This window comes from Grampus griseus (assembly GCF_964374135.1).
Source record: "Grampus griseus genome assembly, chromosome: 11".
Classification (NCBI taxonomy): domain Eukaryota; kingdom Metazoa; phylum Chordata; class Mammalia; order Artiodactyla; family Delphinidae; genus Grampus; species Grampus griseus.
Genome location: NC_139005.1, coordinates 78670418 through 78681002, shown reverse-complemented (window position 1 = coordinate 78681002; position 10585 = coordinate 78670418).

Here is a 10585-nt window from a genome sequence, read left to right as displayed (position 1 = left end):
ACAACCATTCTGTTTTTCACTTTCATTACAGTATTCAATAAAATACCTGAGATGTTCAACACCTTATTATAAAATAGGCTTTGTGTTACATGATTTTACCCAACTGCAGGTTAACATAAGCATTTTAAGCATGGTTAATGTAGGCTAGGCTAAGCTCTGATGTTCGGAAGGTTAGGTGTACTAAATGCATTTTTTTACTTATGATATTTTCAACTTACATCAGGTTTATCAGGACGTAACCCCATGGTAAGTAGAGAGATATTTGTTATAAGGAATGCTGAAGCACCATCCTGTGGCATTGGGGTCAATTCCATGGGAATGTGTGCACCCCTCCCACACACACACACACACACACACACACACACACACACACTCTTCTTTCCCTGAGATTGTTTTGGGACCAACTGGCAGTCTGATGTAAACAATTTATAGCAGATATTTAAAAGGTAATTAAATGGATAAAGAAAATGTTGTATATATACACAGTGGAATATTACTCAGCCATAAAAAAGAATGAAATAATGCCAGTTGCAGCAACATGTATGGACCTAGAGATGATCATACTAAGTGAAGTAAGTCAGATAGAGAAAGACAAATACCATATGGGATCACTTATATGTGGAATCTAAAAATAATACAAATGAATTTATTTACAAAACAGAAACAGACTCAGACATAGAAAACAAACTCTATTTACTGTCTTATTCCTCTCTTTGTAGGATGAGTAACCAACCCAGATTGCCTGGGACTTTTTCCAATTTGGGGATTGTCCTGATTTTTGCACTGAAAGTTCATGTCCCAAGAAACATCTCAGTCCTGGGCAAAGTAGAAAGATTGTTAACTCTATCATTTTGTCTCAAATAGTTTTACCTGTCTCTCTGAAGCAACAAAGCCAGCCCACACCTATGACTCACAGAAGCCACCTGCTCCAACAGACATATCAAACAACTTCCAAATCAAGACAACTCTCCCTATACCAGACGTTGAAAAAATAAACCTTTATCAATTAGATGCATACACACTTGGGATTGTTCTGTCATCTTAATGAACTGATGTTTTTATAATTATGAAATGTTCTGTTTTGCCTCTGGCAGTAATCCATGCCTTGAGATATACCTTGATGTTAATAGAATCACACCAGCTTCCTTATGTTAAGTGTTTGTATGGTATACATTTCTCCATCCTTTTATTTTCTTCTGTGGTACCTAATTTGCTGTTAAGTTCATCCAATGAATTTTTAATTTCAAATATTATAGTTTTCAGTTTGAGGATTTCTATTTTTTTTTTTACTAGTTTCCATATCTTTCCTGATATTCCCAATCTCATCACCCATTTTATCAATCTTTCCCAGTAGATTCTTCACATGTATATCATAGTTATTTTAAAGTCTTTATCTGCTGATTCTAACATCTGGGACTTTGTGGATCTGTTTGATTGTTTTTTCCCTTGATTGTGGGCCACACTTTCCTGCTTCTTTGTATATACAGTAATTTTTTCCTGGTATACTGTACATTGTGGGCTGTAGATGATATGTTACCTTTCTTTGGAAAGTGCTGAGTTTTGTTCTAGTAGACAAACTACTGATGAATCACCTTGATCTTGTGGAGCCTTGATGGGATGGGCTTATTGTTGTTTTGCCCTTGGGCCTCAGTTGTAGTCCTTAGTCCTGCATCTTTATTCTTAAGGTGTGGCCCTCTTAGGGTTTCAATGGAAAGCACAAAGAATTCAGTAAGTTCCTACTTGGCTGGACTTGAATTCCAAAACTTGTCTCCCCAGCACCAAGCACTGGATGAAATCTCTGCTCAGTACCTTTAATTCCACTGGTGTTTTCCACTGGATTCCCCGAGGTCTCATTGTGGGCACCTGCAGTTTGGTAGTCAGCCAACAATTTGAGGAGAATTTGTCCACAGATTTGGGGGCTCCCCGCCCTGCCTTCTTATTTTCTGGAACATCCCTCTTTAATTTCCAGCAACTCCAGCAACACCACACTCTGACTTCTGAATTTTCAATCCAATCGGTCAGCCTCTTCCTGACTGGGCTCTGTTTCGTAAGAATGTTACAAAATGAGGAGTGTCCTCAAGGAAAAAGCTGTCCAATGTGGATCTCACCTACTTTGTTTCCCTTATTGCAAGCATCATGTCCCCTCCAGTGTCTGCATCTTTTTAGTCACTCCCCAGGATTTTCAAACAGTTATTTAATTCTGATCTTATAATTGTTTATGCTGTTTTTTTAGTCAAAAACTCAAAACTGTGATGGGTAGATGGTCGTTCAATAAATGCTACTCTGCTACTACCAGAAACGAACTCCCCTTATTACTGAAAACAAACAAACAAAATTATGGTCTTTGTAGGCAGAACTGAACTTTCATGGAAGGTGTGTGTAATATTGTAAGAATGTAATAATAGTAATGATAGTAGGAGATCGCCATTATTGATCTCTAGCCCACTGTTTTTCGTGCTTTATCTATCCCTAATTTACAGATGAGAAAACAAGTACACACAGGTTAAGAAACTTGCCAAGTTCATAAAGGTGGTAAATAGGAAAACCAGAACTCCAACCCACATGGACTGATGGCTCTCTTAACCACTAAGCTATGATGCTACTTAAGTGGGGGCTGGTTGTTCCTTGATGGGGACAGTCCAGAGGGAATTCAGCTTAGACAATTCAACTGAATAACCTTTATGGTTCTTTTAAACCTGTGAATCCACTATTCTATAAAAATTGTAACCCTCTATCAGAAAAAAATTAACTTTTATGTTAGAAAAATTATTCTCCCTCAATCAGAAATCCAGAAAAGGTACACATAATAAGAGTATTTGCATGCCTACCCATCTCTTGCAAAATCAGTTCTTTTTTCTCTCCTTTAGAATTTGACTTACAGCACCTCAAGCAGAACTATATATTTGTGGTTGCCTGATTGCTGCAGTGCTAGTTGCATCTTGTGTTCGTTCTGAATGCAGTGTCAAGATTCATAAACCAATTTACTTCAAGCAGTTCAGAGCATCAGCCTTTGAAGTTTTGAAGAATGGCCGTTTGGGTGTGTTTTTCCGCACCACCCCAAATATATGTGAAAAATATTTTTAACCAGAGAAATTGCTCTAAGAAAAAAAAAAAAACCACACACACTGAAGTATTTTTCCTCAGACAAAAACAAAACTGTTCTAAAGATCAATAAAAATACCCCTTTCCTTGACATCGCTCCCTTGCTACAATACATGCCTTCCAAATTGCTATAAACCAATTCATCAGAAATGGATATTGTTTTGTGAAAATAAAATAAATGAAAAACCCTTGAAAGAATAGCCTACAGTTCTTGCAGTGGTCTTTGAAATGTGTTGTATTTTACTGTAGGCTGCTAGTGAAGGCACAGTTTATTTAGAGCATATCCTCATAAGGAACCTCAGGAAAAACAGTTTTCTGGAATTAGTACCAGGAACAGCAGCACTTCTCCTAAGTCCATGGTCTGTGTTTCCCTCATTACAAAGTTGATCTTGTAATGCATCATATTTACTTGCCAAAACATGTTGCAGGAACGCACACAACTATGTGGCTGACCCCTAGTAAGACTAAAGCTTGTAACAGCATCTTTTTTCAAGAAATTAACGCAATTCCTGGCTCCATCTTACTTTCCTACTTTTATTTGTTCTATTGGCCTCATTTTTCTTCTCTGGTTTTAGCGAATGCATATTTGTAAGCTACCTTAAATCCTTTTTCGGGCAAGTCTGAATAAAACCAACTAAATGCTCTCGATTTGACTAACACAGCTTTAAAAATAAGAACTACCAAACAGTAAATGAAAATTGAGAGGCAAGTGAAAACCTGACAAAAACTCACAAAACATATAAAAAGCATGAATAGCCTTGATCATGAGGAATCTTGGAAATCAACAAGAGGAAAATAGGTGAGCATACAAGTAAAAAATTGAGGAAAGGTTCTGAAGAAGTATGAAAACAAAAAAATGCAATGGGAAGATAACAGATGCGAAAAAAAAAAGTTCAATCTCAGTTGTAGTCAAAAACATGCAAATCAAAATTTAACAAGAAACTTTCATAAACAATGGAAAAATAAATTTGTTTCCTTGAAATCCACCTACTTTGCTCCCGGATCTCAAGGAGGGGGACAGACATGTAAATAAGCATGTATGGGATAGAGTGGGTGTGACAGAGCACACATGCGTTTACAGGGAAACACCAGGGGGAAGCTGAAGAGACAGGTTCATGGTAGGAGAGATCCCAGCTGAACCTGAAAAGAAGAGCTGGAGTCATTAGATGTGAGTTTTTGAAAGTAGGGACTGCCTAAGTGGAGTCCATCAAGTGCGCAGTCTCTGGCATATAGTGGGCACCTGATAAATATTTTTAAAATAAAGAGTGAGAAAGGACATGTCTGCTGGGAAGCAAAGACACAGAATAAAATCTATCAAATGAACAAGTGTATATATGAATAAGTGAGCCATTTGTCAGGGAAATACTAATGCATCTCTGAAAGAGAGATCAAATGACCAGCCTCCAAAGGGCAAAACAAAGATTTGGTTTTTTTCCTTCCCTATGGATCATTACCATACACTTTATTACTCAGACAGAGAACTCTGGACAATTGCTTTGGATCCACTTACATCCTGGTTTTTCTAACTGCATTGCACTCCAACCACCAGGCCTAAATATTCCCAACTCAGGCATTTTCCCAGCCAATAGACTCTGAAGAGGCCCATCTGTGCTCCACCTTTAGGGAATATGGATAGTTGCCGCAAATCTCAGTACTTTTCAGTCTGAAGATGGTTTTTTTCTGGCTATTAGGGAAAACAGATGTGCTATAGGGAATACATTTATTTATTTATTTTTAATAAATTTATTTATTTTTGGCTGCGTTGGGTCTGCATTGCTGTGCGCGGGTTTTTCTCTAGTTGCAGAGATCAGGGGCTACTCTTAGTTGCAGTGGCGTGGGCCTCTCATTGCAGTGGCTTCTCTTATTGCGGAGCACAGGCTCTAGGTGAGCGGCCTTCAGTCGCTGTTGCTTATGGGCTCTAGAGCACAGACTCAGTAGTTGAGGCACACGGGCTTAGTTGCTCCAGGGATTGTGGGATCTTCCTGGACAGGGGCTTGAACCTGTGTCCCCTGCATTGGCAGGCGAATTCTTAATCACTGAACCACCAGGGAAGGCCCCGAGGATACATTTAAATGTTAACATTGGTTGCTTCACAGTAGCAGATTTCTGAGTAACTTTTATTTTCTACTTTGTACCTTACAGTATTTTGCAAATCCTCTACATCAGTTCTGAATTGCTTTTATAATGACAAGAAATCAGGTCAAGAAATTCCTGTGAATCTGTTGGAGGGGAATTAACTTAGGAAAGTTGTGGCACTACTTAGAAATCTACTGAGTTTTCACATTGTTGACCATTTAAAGGGAGGGTTCAGGGCGATTTGTACTTGAGCAGAATATGGTTTTAGACATGCTCCATTCTAAGCTATTAAATAAAAAATGTATAAATGTTATCTTAAATATCAAACACAACCAAAGGCAATTTTATAGCAATTAATTTTGTGTCGCCTCCAAAGCTCCAGCTGAAAATGTCCTTGTTGTAACAAAATTCCTACGCTTCTTAACCCAGCATTTTAAGTAATGAATTTAATTATGAAGAAAACTGCTGTCACTAAAGCCTTCTTCTCAATCATACCTGTGTTTATGACAAAAAAAAATCTGTTGCCATGGAAATTTTAGTGTCAAAGTTGCAACTCATAAAGCTTTACTGAAGTGTAAAGTAAAAATAGGAAGTGATCTTTAGCAAAGAGAAACTTCTTCCTTAATATATTTTTAAAAACATTGAAATTATGGACAGCAGCTAGACTTTACAAGTGAACTCATTTTGCATAACCAAAAAATCATGTGAAAAGTTTGGCAAATATCTAATTTTGGAAAATCAAATAATTTAAAGTATAACTAGGGAACTCACAAAAGACAGGAATTGCACTGGGAATCCACCTCAATTTAATTAAACATTTACTGAGGCTCTACTATCTTATATTAAAAATTAATATATTCATAGACAGAGTTTTCTAAAATTGGGCACCTATATAGCTTGACATTAGTTTTAAAATTGTTTTTAGTTGTCATTAAAACCCCAAATAATGGAACCAGATATGAATGACACAGTTACAGTTGTATAATGAGACCAGGATCATTACTCACATTTAATAGTTATTTACTGATAGGTGAGCCAGTAACCATACTAAGCTTGCCGCCAACAAGATGAGGAAGGTAAACGATGTGTTTCTTTTTAATTTATGAAATATTTCATGTATACAAAAAAGTAGAAACCAATATAACAAACAGCTTAAGAAAGGAAATTTTACAAATGAAACCTCTTGGGCATTCTTACTTGACCTCATTTCCTTCCTTCATCCAAGAGGTGACCACAAACTTGAATTTGGTATTGACCATTAATTAACCTGCCTTTAAAAAGAAGTTTAGTATATATTTATACATCTATAAATATTATATATTATATAATTTTTCCTGTTTTCAAAACTTTAAATAGTATCTCCCTATATGTATCCTTCTATATCACTTCATTTTTTTCTTTTGCTCAACCTACTTTTGAAGCATATCCAGATTGATGTATATCTCTGTAATTCATTTACAACTGCTCTGTGGTAGTCTATTATTCATTTATATGTTTTATATAATATTCTACTGTATGTTACACAATTATTTATTTATCCATTATCCACCTGAGGGATAGTCAGTAGGGTTTTGTGTGTGTGTGTGCGCGCTATTGTAATCTATGCCTCAGTGAACATTTTTGCATAAGTTTCCTTGGGCATATAGGTGGGTGCTTCTTTCGGGGATATATCACAAGCATTTCAAATATAAGAAAATGAAAAAGGGTGGTTAAACAGTAGACTTCTGGATCCACTATTTTCTTCCCTAACTCCCAGTTAGTGGCTTGTCCAATCCTATGCACACAAAGATAAAGTTTAAAATAATATTTTATTTTTCTACAGATTGAAGATGTTCATGATGACATTATGTATATTTCACCTACGTTTCCAGGCTTGTGGACACCTTGTAGATTAAAAGATACATCAACAAAAAATGATGTACCTGTCTCAAGACAAATGAAAGCCAAAGGACTGTAGGGCGGGCTCACACACTTATGACACCCTTGTGCTAAGGTTATAAGACCTTGCTGTGAAATGTAACAATACAGAACTATGTGCCCTTGGGCATTGTTAAAAGCCAAATTATCAGTGCACCAGGAAGTACTCCAGGAGTTCTGGGAGCCTATGCTCTGTCATTTGAGCTGTGATGGAGGGATCTGTATAATGCTGTCCAGAAGGGGAAAGAAGGGCAATGCAGACCAGAGGCAGAAGCCAAGTTTCTAGTACTCTCCAAAAATGTACCATTTTTTCACCCCTGCAATTCAGTGAAGGAGAACAAGTCAACCAGGCTGGGGAATATGGAAAGTGCCTACACGTGTACTGAACCGAGACTACTGCATTTAAGCCTCTGAATAGCTGGCAGGTGGTCAATTTCTTAAGCAATCTCTTGGAGATTGATATGGGGAAAGATATGGGGAGCACTGGGGTTTTATTACCCATCACTTAGATGCTAGCACCGGCTCCTCTTCTCTCGCTCCCTGCTTCCCTCCCCCTCTTTCTCCTTCTCTTCTTCCCATTTTACTTTGTCTCCTGTCATTCTCTGTTATAATTAAGACAAATAGAAAACATTGCAGGTGTCTGCTATAAAACATCTGCAGATACTGTACGTTGCATGGGCAAAAAAAAAGCAGCTGCAAATTGTGTAATTTGGTCTTTAAAGAAAGCCTGAAAGACATTTCCGGAAACAAATACATCTTTCATCCTGGTAGACGTTGAATTTTCTTTTTGTTTGTACTTCAGCCCAGTTCATCACCGTTTTCTCACTGCCTTGCACAGAAAGTTTCAGCGCTAACCAGTGACTGTTGTCCCTACTTTAGAAGAGATGGGGGATTTCTGGAATGATGGCTTAAAATGGGGAAACCGTGACTGCAGGGTCTGGTGCAGTTTTAGACAGTGTTTCTCTCAGTCAAAACAAAACCTAAGAATGACAGCATCTGTAAGTTACTAAATGTGGGAAGAAAGTAAAAATATGCTGAAATATTATCTGCAATAGTTGGAAGGGACCTGTCTTCCCCAAAGGAAAACAATGTATTGGCATGGATAACACTGGGGACACCCCATGCTTTCTTGGGTTATCCATTCAGTCTGCAAGTGATTTTTAACAATCTCTTTCTAGGGTGTTCCCCACTAGGTATTCCAGTTTTAGCTTGAGGTTCAGCTATGTCTTCCTCTCCCTTGATTTTCAAATTTCCCAAAGCAGTAGAGTAGGTACAAGGGCTGGGGAAGCCAGGTTAGCAACAAAGAGCTCAAATTCTCCAGTCAGAAAGAGCTGGGATTTAGATCCTGGCTCTACCTCTGAATATGATCATTGGACAAGTTGCTGAACTGCTTGATGCCTTTGTTTCCTCCTCTGTAAAACAGAGCCAGTCATCCTATGTGCATCACACTCCTAATTCTTGTGAGTCCAGAAGGAGATAATGCATATGAAGTATTTACTTATACAGTGCCTTGTATGGTAAATGCTCCAGAAAGGATAGACAACAAATGCAGTGATAGTTTTTTTAAGGAACTTCCTTAAAAACTAGAACTAGAGTTACCATATGATCAAGCAATCCCACTCCTGGGCATGTATCTGGAGAAATACCTAATTTGAAAAGATACATGCACCCCAATGTTCATAGCAGCACTATTTACAATAGCCAAGACATGCAAGCAACCCAAATGTCCATCGACAGATGAATGGATAAAGATGTGATATTATACACAATGGAATATTACTCAGCCATAAGAAGATTGAAATAATGCCATTTGCAGTGACATGGATGGACCTAAAGATTATCATACTAAGTGAAGTAAGTCAGACAGAGAAAGACAAATATCATACAATATTGCTTATATGCAGACTCTAAAAAAATTATACAAATGAACTTATTTACAAAACAGAAATAGACTCACAGACATAGAAAACAAACTTATGGTTACCAAAAGGGAAGAGGGGGAATAAATTAGGAATTTTGGATTAACAGATACACACTACTATATATAAAATAGATAAACAATAAGGATCTACTATAGCAAAGGGAACTAAATTCAATATCTTGTAATAACATGTAATGGAAAAGAATCTGAAAAAGATATTCTTTTATATGTATATATATATACATATATGTATATACATATGTGTATATAAATATATATATGTATATGTATAACTGAATTACTTTGCTGTATACCTGAAACATTATAAATTCACTATACTTCAATAAAAGAATAAAACAAACAAAAAAACGATAGTGATAGTGATGGCAGTGGTGGTGGTACCTTTGCTTCCTCTCCTTTTAGAGCCCCATACTGTCACCTTGTCTGGGTCATGTATGTACATATATACATACAAAACATACTTACATATGTACATCCACCCATCCTATTATTCATTCAACAAATATTATAGACCTTTATTAGGTGCCAGGCATCATTCTAAAGTTCTATAAAATACTACATGTATTTGTGTTCATTAATTTTTAAATAAAGAAAAACAAAAAGCATCCAATTAGTAAAAACTTAACAGAAATGAATAATGAAAGACATGCATATACATTCTCAGTAAATGAATATTAGGTTGAAGTGAAGGGCCTTGGTTATTAGTCCGGCTGTATTTCCACACTTACGTTAAATATATAGTGCCTCCTGTTGTTCCTTTTGCCGCTGGTAGCTAACCTTTGCATAATAAATTAAACTTCCCTTGGGAGAAACACAAAACCCTTGAAAGCTTTCTCGATCCCAGCAGAGAAATTTATAAAGCCCAGTCCCGGGCCAAAGCATTTGGAAACCTTCACCACATTAGCACCATCACTTTCTGAATGGCTTTTCTGGCTGACCCAAATTTTATTTTGTTTGAGGGTATAGCCATCAGGCAAATTTTCTTTCTGAATTCAGTGGTAAATATTTTGTTCCTTTCTTTTTCACTACAACATGGTTTCCTGCTGGTCTTCTTGCCTTTGTTTCTTTCCTTTCCATTGTATACTGCATGCTCATCTTCCCTGAAAGCCAGGCTATCATTCATTTCATTCATTCATTCATTCTCTTTCACTCAATCAACACTTATCAAATGTCCACTAGCACCAGGAATGTGTCACTCTTCTCCTTAATCACCAGTAATGCTACCCTATCATATACTGAATCAAGGCCAAAGTCTTCACTCCAATTCCACCCTTAGAGTTTATCTTATTTCCATCATGACCGTCCAGATTGGTAGCAGGAGAGTCCTTTGCACATACACTATATTCATTTTCACTTTTATGCCTCTGTTCCCCAACAGCATCTTCCCTACCAGCAAATTTTCAACCATTATTACCCTTCTTATCATTAAAAGTCTTGCTCAAGACTCATTTCTTTTATGTAGTATTCTTGACAATTCTAGCTTGGTTATTCCCAGACTTTGGACTTCATGGATGTGTAAATGAAAAAACAAAACAAACAAAAAAGACA